The sequence below is a fragment of the Felis catus genome, chromosome X, assembly GCF_018350175.1.
Source record: "Felis catus isolate Fca126 chromosome X, F.catus_Fca126_mat1.0, whole genome shotgun sequence".
Lineage (NCBI taxonomy): Eukaryota > Metazoa > Chordata > Mammalia > Carnivora > Felidae > Felis > Felis catus.
Genome location: NC_058386.1, coordinates 90,681,415 through 90,694,546, shown reverse-complemented (window position 1 = coordinate 90,694,546; position 13,132 = coordinate 90,681,415). Strand labels below are relative to the sequence as shown.

At 43.9% G+C, this 13,132-nt stretch overlaps 1 protein-coding gene across 5 annotated transcripts in view; it reads left to right on the top strand.

Annotated features, from left to right (window-relative positions):
• Positions 1-13,132, top strand: part of DCX (doublecortin) — a 110,149-nt gene that overhangs the window by 64,205 nt on the left and 32,812 nt on the right. The window lies entirely within an intron of this gene.

Here is a 13,132-nt window from a genome sequence, read left to right as displayed (position 1 = left end):
AAAAGAATAACCCGGAGGGATGTTAGCCCTGCTGAGATGGGAGATCCTGGGTTTCAGTCTAACTGGGTTTTGTGGGGGAAAATTCCACAATGGAGGTGGAAGGAAAGTCACCGTTGGCTGTGAGAAATCAGTTGATAGAAACTCAATCTACTCTTGATGTTTCACATGATACTTTACATCCTAGAGACCTATGAGAAGAGCTTCTAAGGACCAGTTATTTTTTACCAGGCAAAGCAAAAGAAAAGCCCAATCAGGTCTAGTGCTGGAGGATCAGAGGGAATCAGCCTCAGTACGACTTGCCATAGAAATAGGTAGACTGGCTTGCAGAGGGGCATAGAATTCCCAGAGGGTGGCACAAGATAGTGGGAACAGAGTATCAATCCCTCCCTCCACAAGTGGCAAGTCAACACTGTTTCCTAAGGCCCTTGGCATGGCTCACACACTAAAGCTAAGCACCTTGAGGCGAGACAAAGGAAATCAGAGACAAGGTCAGTGCCTTCCAGAAGTGGATGCTTTGATGGATGAAAGAGGGAGATGGGGCAAAACCCTTAGGGCAGCTAAGGCCCTTAAGAAATTATCTTTCGTGGGAGAGCAGCTTGGCACTGCATTGTTTTATGCAAATAACTAGAAAGCAAATAGATCCAGAGCTTAGTAAACAAGTCAATATCTCTTATGACTTTGTCTAACATCTGGTATAGAGGACAGTGATGACTAGTGGTCTAGAATAACCTTATCATACTGTAATATCTTTAATTACCATGCTAAATTTTACCAGCTAAATTTTAATTACCATGGTCCTTGGACTCTTGCTATTACTGACGGTAATATTTTAAAAATGTTTGACTTTTTGCACTTGAATTTAGTGGAGATACCATGGAGAACAAGACGGATGCTGGCTCTGTTGTTTTGGAGATTCTATGGTGGTGGTTCTAGTTGAGATCAAGAGATAAAGAAGACCTCTCTGAATAGATGAAAGTTCACTTTTGCTTCTGCAATATGACAGTCTAAGTATTCTAAAAAGCCTTCCTGCTATACAATACAACCAAATCATGGATAAATTACAACAAACTATTTTATATTCTTCTTTTTTTTTTTAAAACAGCTCTGTTGGTATATAATTCACAGACCATACAACTTGCCCATTTAAAACGTATAATTTGGGGCACCTGGGTGGCTCAGGCAGTTAAACGTCCGACTTCAGCGCAGGTCATGATCTTGTGGTTCACGAGTTCAAGCCCCGCATCGGGCTCTGTGCTGACAGCTCAGGGCCTGGAGCCTGCTTCAGACTCCGTGTCTCCTTCTCTCTCTGCCCCTCCCTCGCTCACACTCTGTCTGTCTGTCTCTCTTTCTCTCTCAAAAATAAATAAAACATTAAAAAAATTTTAAATGTATAATTCAATGGTTTTTCGGGCCTATTACATTATTTAATGGTTTTAATCGTGGTAAAATATACATAACAAAAGTGTGCCATTTTAACCATTTTATGTGCGCAGTTCGGTGGCTGTAATTTCACTCACAGTGTTGTTCAACAATCACTACTATCTAGCTCAAGAACTTTTTCACCACCCTAATCAGAAATTATGTAACTATTAAGCAGTAACTGCCCAATCCCTCTGGCCCTTAGCCTCTGGGAACCTCTAATCTATTTTGTATCTCAGTGATTTTGTCTATTCTAGATATTGCATATAAGTGGAATCATACAATATTTGTCCTTTTGTGTCTGGTTGATTTCTTTTGGCATCACGTTTGCAAGGCCCAGGCTGCATGTGTTAGAGCCACATTCCTTTTGTGGTTGAACTGTGAGAGTACAGTATGATCCCTCTGTATGTGTAAAACACATTTTGTTTACCCATACATCTGCTGATGGACACTTGTATCGTTTCTACTTTTTGGTTATTGTAAATAGTGCTCTAATGAACATTGCCTACAGTTATCTATTTGAGTCACTGCATTCAGTTCTTTTTTTTTGTATATAGTGGAGGTGCTGGGTCTTAGGGTGTGATACAATGATTTATAAGAAATATATATATGCATATACACACATATATATATTTCTTATTATATATATATATATATATATATATATATATATAGTCTTTGTCTTATTTCTGTCCAAGAGCTCCAAGAGCCTTGGACTATCCTAAGTGATGAGAATGTGAGAATGACAAAGGTATCTTTTGTTATAGTAATAAGGAGATTCTTGGAAAGCTCCTCAGGATGCGGGCTGGTTGCCAGGAGAATCAACTAGGTGATTAGTGTTGGAACTTTCAGTCCTGCCCTCCAGACCTCTGGAGAGGGGAGAGGGGCTGGATTTTGAATGCATGGATCACCAAAGGCTAATGATATAATCAATCATGCCTATGTAAAGAAGCCTCCATAAGAACCCAAACGTGTTGCCGAACACGTGGAGCTGCAGGAAAAGCCACACATTCAGGAAGCACAGAAGCTCCGTGTCCATTCCCCATACCCTGCCCCATGCATTTCTTCCATCTGGCTGTCCCAGGATTATATCCTTTATCACAAACCACAGTGTGTCGTTGATAATCACAGTTTATAGTGAGCAAACTGGTTTCCTAAGTTCCGTGAGCCACGCTAAGGAAATTGATCAAACCCAAGGAGGGGGTCGTGAGAACCTGTGATCTGTAGCCAGTCAGTCAGACGTAGCATCTGAAGGGCAAGAGTGGGGCAGTCTTGTGGGACTGAGCCCTTAACCCGTGAGAATCAATGCTACTCTGAGTAGATAGTGTCAACACAACCGCCAGCATCTACACATACCCACACATTGGAGTTGGTAACTGGAACTTTGTAGTTGGTGTCAGCGAAGTGGGATTTGCTGGAAGGGGCCGTGGCTCATGGAAACATATGGTTTGGGAAGAGAGAGGTTGAAAAGGTGGGGGACGATGGAATGTTAATTCCTGGGTGGCCACATGGTCATCCATGGTATGGGACTGCAGCACAGCTTTTACTAGAGCTTTTCCTGGAGGTAAAAAGTTGCTAGTAGAATTTAGCGGTGTTTCCAACTCTTGGGCGTTGGTTCACCGCATGCATAAGGAAGTGCAAACTAATAAGAGAGAGGCAAAGATATTCAGTCCCTTGGTTATTGTTATCTGTAATAGATAAAAGTAAGAGAGAATAGGTGTTAGACCTTGATGTTAGACCAAACTCACATTTCACTGCGTCTGAGCTTAGGCCACCAGCTTCAAAGCTGCCCCAGCCCACGCAAGGTAAAAACTGTGCAAGGGCAACAGAAAGTCCCTTTAAGACCTCTGGTCGCCAAGAAGGTAGTCAACAGGGGGAAGGGCAAAACCAGGAAACTACTGAAACCCAGGGAGTGTAGTGTAAAGGAGATGTTTTGCTTTGTGGATCAGTACCATCAGCTTCCTGAGGAACTTTCATTGAAATGGATTATGAGAATGAGAGTGGCTATGTGTGATCCAGACACACAAGAGGTTATTCCTAAGCCTGGTGGACTGGATAAAAGCCACTGTAAGGCCTGTTTACTCTGAGAAGGGGGGCTGTCTCCCTCTATGAATGCCAAGTAGAATACCCCAGATGAAACAGCTGATATGCTTTGTGTATATGCCCATGTAGGTCTGGTTTATGATGATCAGGATATTAACCCACTGAATATGCCCATTACCCAGGTCACAGCAAAGTCTGTAGATAAGGGGACCCCTTTCACTTGGGCACCCCATATTGCTGCAAAACCAAAAAACAATCTGGGAAGTCTTAACAGATTGGTTATCTCAGCCCCCCTTTGGGGATCTTAACAGATAACCAATTGAAACTTTTAGATTAATTAACAAGGGAATGGGGAGAGGCCGATGGGAGAGTCAAGGGACTCTTCTCAACAAGGTGAAAATTCTGAAACGGTTACAGTAGTCCCCCCTCAGCCGTGGTTTCAGTTATCCACAGCCTGGAAGCAGATCATCTCCTTCTGATGAATCATGAGAAGGTCAGTAGTTACCTAATGTTACATCACGATGCCTATGACCTCACTTCATCTTATCCTGTAGGCATGTTATCATCTCACATCACTGCAAACAGAGGAAGGGTGAGTGGGGTACCATAAGATATTTTGAGGGAGACCACATTTATATAGCTTTTATTACAGTATCTTATTATAATTGTTTTATTTTATTATTAGCTATGGTGGTTAATTTCTTACTGTGCCTAATTTATAAATTAAACTATATACAGGTATGCATAGGAAGAATATAGTATATATATATATATATATATATATATATATATATACACATGTATATATAGGGCTTCGCACCACCCACGGCTTCAGGCATCCACTGGGAAGGTCTTTGAATGTATCCCTTGTGAATAAGGAGGGGAGTGCTGTCCTGAGATATAAGGGAAATAAGGCAAATATCAATGGGAGAAAAAACAGAAAAGAAAGAGTCATAGGGTTCGTCCTGCAGGGGGGAAATCTTTAGATGGCTATTTAAAAGTGGGATGAGGGGAGCCTGGGTGGCTCAGTCGATTAAGTGTCCAACCTCAGCTCAGGTCATGATCTCGTGGTTTGTGAGTTCAAGCCCCCTCATCCGGCTGTCTGCTGTCAGAGCAGAGCAAAGCTCCCTTTGGATCCTCTGTCTCTCTCTCTTTCTCCCTGCCCTTCCCCCGTTCATGCTTTCTCTTTCTCTTTCTCTCTCTCAAAAATAAAACATTTTTTAAAAAGTAAATGTAAAAACGACATTTATAGGGTTAAAACAAAGGTTTTAATACAGCACTACCAAAGGTTAGGAGGGCCAAAGTGTCCCCTGGCTTATCCTCCAGCATTAAAGGACCCGAAGCAAGTCTGCCCTATTTACCCAGATTTGGAAAAGTGTAACCTGTGATTTATAGCATAAGAAGCACAGGTAACACAACACCCTGGGTTTGTGACTGGCATCTGGTGTGGGGAGCGAGGATATTTTAGGACTGAACCCTTAACTGTGGAATCTGACCTTATCTCCTAATAGTTTCAGAATTGAGTTGAATTGTAAGACATTCTACAAATGTCAGAGCACTGCTTATTGGGGAGGTGGAGGAACCCCATGTCTACCCCCACCACCACACATCGAAAGTGGGTCCAGGAACCCAATTATATGGCAAATCTATGTTTAGCTTTTTGAGGAAACCGCAGCAGACATTTTATGTATGTATGCATGTATGTATGTATGTATGTATGCATGTATGTATGTATTTTTAATGTTTATTTTTGAGAGAGAGAGAGACACACACAGAATCGGAAGCAGGCTGCAGGCTCCCAGCTGTCAGCACAGAGCCTGACGCGGGGCTCGAACCCTTGAACCCCGAGATCATGACCCGAGCCGAAGTCGGAAGCTTTACTGAATGAGCCACCCAGGCGCCCCAGACAAACATTTTTAAATGCTTTTGTAAGTTTGCAGAAAGGAAAAGCAGGAAAGAGACAAAGAACCAGCAGGCAGTAAGGAAAAGCATGGGCTTCCCTGTAGGCAAAGCCCCATAACTGGAGCCCAGCACTTGGGATATTAACAGAAATGCAAGGGCACACAAGGTCCTGGAAAAGCGAGACACCGGAAGCTGCAGTCTCCACATTAGGCCAAGACCCTAAAAAGCAGACGCACCAGAAAACTTACCTGGAAACTTGTTGGTTTCTGTCATGACTCCCGGGGGGAAACAGAATAAACAGGAACATAGTCTTACTGCTGCCCCGGCTGCTGCTACTGCAAACATTCCCTTGAGAATTTGCAGGGCAAAGCGTGTTCTAACACAGGTCTGGAGTTCAAATTTATACTCCTGTCACAAGGGAAAGCACAGCTGAGTAAAGGTAGCCCCACGTTGTTAATGCCTCCCGGCACAAGGCAGAAGCAAATCCACGCCTTTGGGGGAGGAAAGGATCCCCAACCTAGACCACGCAGGATTCCCCAAGAATTAGCTCAATCGAATAGGAGCTCACAATATTTATATATATCAAACATACAAGAAAATAAGCCGCCACAAGGGAGAGTTAGCACAAACAACAGATTTGGATTTCCAAGGATTTCAGACACTAGAATTAATCAGATACAGGACATAAAACAACTCCAGATGGCTTGTCTAAAGAAACAAAACATGTAATCAAAACGGGATAAGCAAAAGCAATTATCAGTTATGACCAGGCAAATGTGGGGGGAAATGAAATAGAATTCAATGAGTGGACTAAACAGCAAATGAAACACATCTGAATAAAGAGTGATCAGCAGATCTGGAGATTTTGTTTTTTCCAGAATGGAGGACTGAGAGATAAGAAGATAGAAAAAAAATTTTTTTTTTCCAGAATGGGGCACCGAGAGATAAGAAGATATAAAATATAAAGGTGAGGTTGAGACACAAAAGAGAGTGGGAAGGTCTAACGGTGCCTGGTTTTATTCATTTATTTTTGAGAGAGAGAGCCCATGGGAGAGGGGCAGAGAGAGAGTGAGACAGAGGATATGAAGCTGGCTCTATGCCGACAGCAGAGAGCCCAATGAGGTGCTCGAACTCACCAACCATGAGATCATGACCTGAGCCGAAGTCAAGATGCGGATGCTCAACCGACTGAGCCACCCAGGCACCCCTAAAAGAACTACGATTCTAAGCAACAATGGCAGGTAATTTGAGGGCCGCACAGACTTAAATTTATGTGATGGTTTAGGTTTGATTGTGAAGGGGCAGCTAGCCCCGTGAATATCTGGGAAGGTATTCTATCCTCTAGGTAGAGGGAACTGCTCTGAAGGCCCTGAAGCAGGAAAGGTCTTGATGTGTTTGAGTCACAGAAAGAAGACAGAGTCTGACTGGAGCCAGCTAGCATGTGTAGCATAAAAGATTGGATACTGTGGAGCTAAGATAAAAGAAAAAAAAATTGGAGTTTATTCTATCTATGGTGGGCAGGCTGAAGGGTTTTAAGCAGAGGAGTGAACTGCCTTATTAGAATTACAAAGTACTGGGGCACCTGGGTGGCTCAGTCGGTTAAACGCCCGACTCTTGATTTTGGCTCAGGTCATGATCTCACGGTTTGGGAGTTTGAGCCCCGCCTTGGGCTCTACGCTGACAGTGCAGAGCCTGCTTGGGATTCTCTCTCTCCCTCTCTCTCTGCTCCTCCCCTGCTCAAACGTGTGCACACGTTCTCTCTCTCTCAAAATAAACAAGTTAATTTAAAACAAAATGGTAAAGTACAGCCGTGACCACGGTATGGAGAGCAGTACGAGTGTATGTGTAGGGGGCGGTGGGCGTGTGCGACCAACAGACTGGTTATGAGGCTACTATCCTAGTTCTTGATGTAGAACAGTGACAACAGAGAAGGGAAAATGTGACTTCTAGTAACAAATGAGTCATAAGTTTCTGGTTTGGGCAACTAGGGGAATTGTGGAACCATTTGGAGGGGAGGGAGAAATAAGAGTTTAATCTTAGACATTTAAATTTGGGATGCCCATCAGATAACCACATGGAGCTATCAAGCAGGCAGTTGAATATATGTCTAGAGTTCAGTGATAAGAAGGGCTTAGGGATGTTTGTTTCTGTGTGAGTTATCAGTGTATAGAAAGTATATAAAGCCTCGGGGCTGCCTATGATCACCTAGTACCATAAAATGGAAATGAAGAAGAGAGGAGATCTGAGAACTGAGCACTGGGGCTTTCAAAAACGGAGTGGTCTGGAAGAAAAAGAGAATCTAGCAAAGGAGGTTGAGGGAGGAGAAAATCCAGCAGGCTATGGGATTCCAGAAGTGAAGAGGGACAAGTGTTTAAGGAGGAGGACTTGCTCAGCTTATGTCCGGTGTTGGCTAGGCGGTTGAGTAAGATGAATCCGGAGAAATGACAGGGGGATTTGACAAGATGAAAGTCATTGTTGACCTTGACAAGTGCAGCCTTGGTCGAGTGAGGGGGATGGAAACCTGGTTGGAGAACTGGAGGTGTGGAAGAGAACATAAGACCCTATAGATGTGGAGGTACTTTGAAAACAGTGAAAATATTTTACAAACGCAAGTGGCATTGCTATTTTGTCACCAGAGATTTTAGGGAAGTTCAAGACCTTGAACATGCGATGCATGTGCCAAGAGAGGTACTGTAGAACCAAGGAGCTGTTTGCCCAGGCAGGAATGTTGTCATGAGAAGCCACAAGTAAGACTTCAGGATAAGTATGGGAAAACAAAGTTGATAAGCAAGCAAGCCAGGGTTGTCTCAGAAGCATTGTCTCAGCTCACCAAGCCAACCCTGTGCCAGCCTCTGGAGCCCAACCAGGGCTGCCGGCAGGAAATGTTCCAGAATAAGAATGGCGGTAACTTTTAGAAGAAGCGGCATCCGTAAGGCTTACTGAATCTTTCATTAACTCATTTTGCAAAGCTTGCCAGCCACTCTCGGTGGGCTGGATATAGTGTTGGCAAGACTGGGAAATCAGTGTGGGTTGTCTTCGTTGCCACAAGATTCCCCCTTCTTCACCACTGGGGCCACTCCTCTTCCCATAGACACTCTCTGCCCTTCTCTTCACCCTGCATCTCACTAGGAGGCAACTGCAAGGCTGGTGGATGGATCCAGGCAATTGTACTTAGAATCTCTGTGACTGTAGTTGATGAGATGCAGTTCTTTCTTTCTAGGACTATTAAGAAAAGACGTGTTCCGGGGCGCCTGGGTGGCTCAGTCAGTTGGGTGTCTGACTCTTGATTTTGGCTCAGGTCATGATCTTGCAGTTCGTGGGATGGAGCCCTGTGTCAGGCTCCGCGCTGACAGCATGGAGCCTGCTTGCGATTCTCTCACCCCCCCCCCCCTCTCTGCCCCTCCCCTGCTTGTGCTTACTTTCTCTCCCTCTCAAAATAAATAAATATAAAAAAAAAGAGGAAAAGACACGTTCCTGCCTTTATTTGTGCAGTTACCTGGAATCCCCTTTACGTCTATCTCCATCAACCTATATCCCATACATCCCTCAAGACCCAGATTCTTTGTGGGCTTCGCCTTTGTCACCTTCTCTATGAAGTCTTCCCACTTCTCGTGATTAGAATTGTTCTCTTTGTCTTCTGTGTTCCCCCGGCTCTTTGTGTCTCTGTAACAGTGCTAACAACAGTCTGCCTCGTATTCCAATTATGTGTGTAGTTCTGACTCGCTTATTATGCTGGCAATTCTGAAAGCAGGAGCCTTTCATTGTGACCGACTATATCTCTCACAGAGTCCCTTTGCCATAGTTAAGTGCTTCATGAATGAATATTAGTGGAGTTGAACTTTCAGTGAAAATATTTTGCATGTTGAAAGCGAGTCTCATACATATACAAGACCTTGCTTCTGAGATAACATTTCTCTCTGCACAATTAGATCATGAAATGTAGAGTCTACTCTACAAGAACTAACCGCCAGCATCTGTAACATGTGGAGAATTTAATTAAGCTTAAATCAAGCCACGGAGTGAATTTGACATTCGCAGCTAATATATCTGCTGTTTTTTTTTTAAAGGAAGAACATTGAGTTAATGGTTCAATGTTAATATGAGTTGATTTTATTGATTTTGTGCGGGCAGTTCATTAATTACAAAGACAGGCATTATGATCTTGTGCTCTCGTCCCTGACTTAAAGGCCCGAGTGTGACTCACACAAAAGCTGATGTCAGCTGGACCCTTGATCTCTGGGGATGCTGTAAGTGGTATCATAATGATTATTATTTTTACCACTTCTGATGCCACCTCATGACTGAAATGTTATCTAAAAAATCCAAGTTGCAAAATTACACATTTGCAACGTAGGCTAAGGTGGACTTTCTGTCACGTTACCTCCATGGAATTTGCAAAAGCAGGTGTGAGCTGAGCTTCTTTTGGGAAGAGAGCTCCGTTCTTCTCCTGCTCCTTCTTCTTTTCCTTCTCCCTTTTTCTTCTTTTTCTCCTCCTCCCCTCCTTCTCCTTGTCCTCCATTTCCACGACATTCTCCATTGCCAGTTACAGTAGTGGATAGGAATTTTCTTGTCTGTAGATTCAAAGTATGATGTTTTCTTTTCACAGTCTAGTAAAATGTTCTAATGGATATCGGGCATTGATTAGGACACATGCGGACTCTCCTGTTCAGGTTGTATACGAGCCTTTGACGTCAGGGCTTTACGAAAGCATGTTCTCTCAGACAACTGAATTGCTCTGTCCGGAATTGAATCAGGACACCTGAGTGCTGGCCTCAACTCTGCCATGGGCCATCTGTGTATCTTTGGGCCACTTTGACTCTCTGTGCTTTGGGTTCCTCATATTTAAGACGGAGAGCTTTCTATTTTCCCAACTCTGTAACAAAGGCAGGGAGGGCTGTTGTGTCTCAGTATCCAAGGCATTTGGGAAAGCTGGGTATTCACATGCACAATGTGAACTTGTCTACATTTGGGAGCCAGTAAAATGTGGGGAGGGATCACACAAGAAACCTGATGCTGAACAGCTGGATTGCAAAATGAATGTTTTTGAAGCCAGCCACACCATTGTGAGTTTGTGAGAAGCATAGGGGGGCTTTGCCTTTCTCAGAAGCTCCCCGAAGGAGGGGTTATCCAAAGGCTTTTCCCAAAGCCTGGGTGGGGGCAAAAAGGCTTGGGGTTGGAGGAGGGTGGGTCGTTGTAACAGCAACCCCCAGAGCAATCTGTGAAGGCTTTGTTGTCCTACAATAGGGTATCATGGCGTGTCACTGCAATGACTGCTTTTGAGCTTTTGGTTTTTCTTCTTGGGAAGCAATTTCCACCAGCACCTCCAAAATGAATGCTCTGCTGCCTTTTGCGGAAGGGTTGATGTTTGAAGTGTTTACTAAATTATTTTCATGGCCAGTAGTTGGTTGGGGTTTTCGATTTCTTTTTGAGCCAACCTCATTATTTACATTTTCCTTTAAAATCATTCATTTCATCTAAGTTTTCCAACTAATTAGCATATTTATGCAAAGAAGAACTTCTGAATGCACAATCATCGCTCCTTTCTTGTTCCTAAATTTGTGTATTTGTGTTACCTTTCAAACCCTTTGAATGCTAGTTCTTGTTGTTTGCCAAGATTAATTTCCTTTTTGTTCCTACTTTTCTGCGTCTGTATAAACTTACAAAGCCTCCTTCTTATTTTCTTTGCATTTGGTTGAGACAAAAAGAGCCCTGCTGAATTCTCACTCTACGGCAAGCACTCTACCACAAACCATGGGGACATGCAGAGAGAGGGATAAACTTGGCTGTTACATTCGGGAAACTAGTGCTTGAAAGGGAAGGAGCAGGTGAGCACTCATGAGAATACAGGCAGGTCTTGAAACAAAGTGCTACACCCTAGAGGCCACTAGTGGAGGGGCACCCAAGGATGAGGCTTCCTTAACTCATAAGCAAAACTGAAGTCAGGGTCAGGGCCAGGGCCAGCATCGAACATGAGGGCATGGCAGAGATCTTCAGGGTCAAGGAGGTGCCAGGGGATAAACAATTCAGAGACACACAATGTATCAAAGTTAGGGGCTCCAGTTTTTATTGAGCCAAGGTCTGGGACGTCAGGTTGTGAGCTCCATGGAGTCGTGGACCGTGTCTTAAACATCCTTGTTTCCCCAGTGCCTGAACTGTGCATGAGTTTTGTATTGCTGAGTGGCCAAAAAAAGGACAGGCTTTGGAGTCCGATAGATCTGTGTTCGTTTGGCTTCATCACTTTCCACCTAAGTAATTTACTTATTGTCTCTCGGCCTCAGTTTTCTCATCTGTGAGACGGCGATGACAATAATATTGACCTCTAGGATCTGTTGTGAGGGTAAAATGAGAGGAAAGATTCAGAAGTACTTAGCAGGGTGCCTGTCACAGAATAAACATTCAATTTAGGGGTAGCTCTAGTTGTCATTACATGAGTGTGGAATGAATGGGTGAGGGACAAGTGGGCTGTAGGATGTTGGCCTATTTGCTGAGGTCAGGACCCACGGCTGGGAAAAGGCTTATAGGAGCAAACCTGGCAGTCTTCCAAGTCTTCCCTTATCTTGGCATCTCCTGGATGATTGGGAGGCTGACGCAATGGGGATAATCTTGAAGCATCTCTCACTTTGTGTAAATCTTGCAATCATCTTGGCTAGGCAGATGAGGACTGAATAGAACCTGGGTTGGGGTGGGTGATGGTATTAATGTGCACATTTTTTTCAAATGTGAAATATTGCTCTCCGCACCCAGCAAGCTGTTATTACTTTGTGAGCACTGTGCTTTTGGAAAGCCATCGCTGGCAGCTTGAATGGGTAGCTTAGAACAATTAGAAGCTTTGAACACTTTCAAGCTAAGGATTGGGATAAGAATGTTTTGACTCTATGGTTTCTCCTGGGATTGTCCTCGTGTGCTGGACTAATTATCAGATGTAATTAGGAAGCTGAGAAGTGAGGAGACTATAGTGAGCAACATACTTTCCCAGGGACCCTCATTTCTTTGCGCAGAAAAGGGTTGGGGAGACTATCTCTCTGTTGTGGAGAAACAGCAATGCATAGGGCACTAGAGGGTGGGAAGGATCCTGGGAACATGGTTTTACCAGCAGAGCCTCAAGCCTATGGGGACTCATTGCTCTTGATTAAATTTTAAGTGGTCAGGACAGTTTTCCCCTTCTTGTTCTTGAGGGAGGAATGGTATTCTGGGTCACTTCCGTGTTCTTGGTCCATTTTTAGCAAAAGTCCAATTTTCATGGGTGGCAATCAGTTGAGAACTGGTGCCCTTCTTTCAAAACTCATGAAGTTGACGAGAAGAGCTTCCACATCTTGGTCAGCCATAGAGTCTAGCTACTTCAGGCTGCAGACGACCTTTCTCATCTGCCGTGGCTTACACCTTTGGCCCCAGAGTCGGGCTAGGAGCACTCTGTGTTTGAGCCTCTGAGAAAAGGTAACATTTGCAGGGCCATCTGCTTGTGAACCTATTTTTTTAAGTTTCGTTATTTATTTTGAGAGAGAGAGCACCCAAGCAGGGAAGGGGCAGAGAGAGAGAATCCCAAGCATGGGGCTTGAACACACGAACTGTGAGATCATGACCTGAGTCAGAACCAAGAGTCAGACGCTTAACCAACTGGGCCACCCAGCTGCCCCTGCTTGTGAACTTTTATTAAAAGGGATCACGTCCACATGGTCTTGAAGTTATTCTTAATGCAATGGAAACATGAAACATGAAACATGGAAAGGCAATGGCATTTGGTATATCTTTACTCACCAGGGGCTGTGAT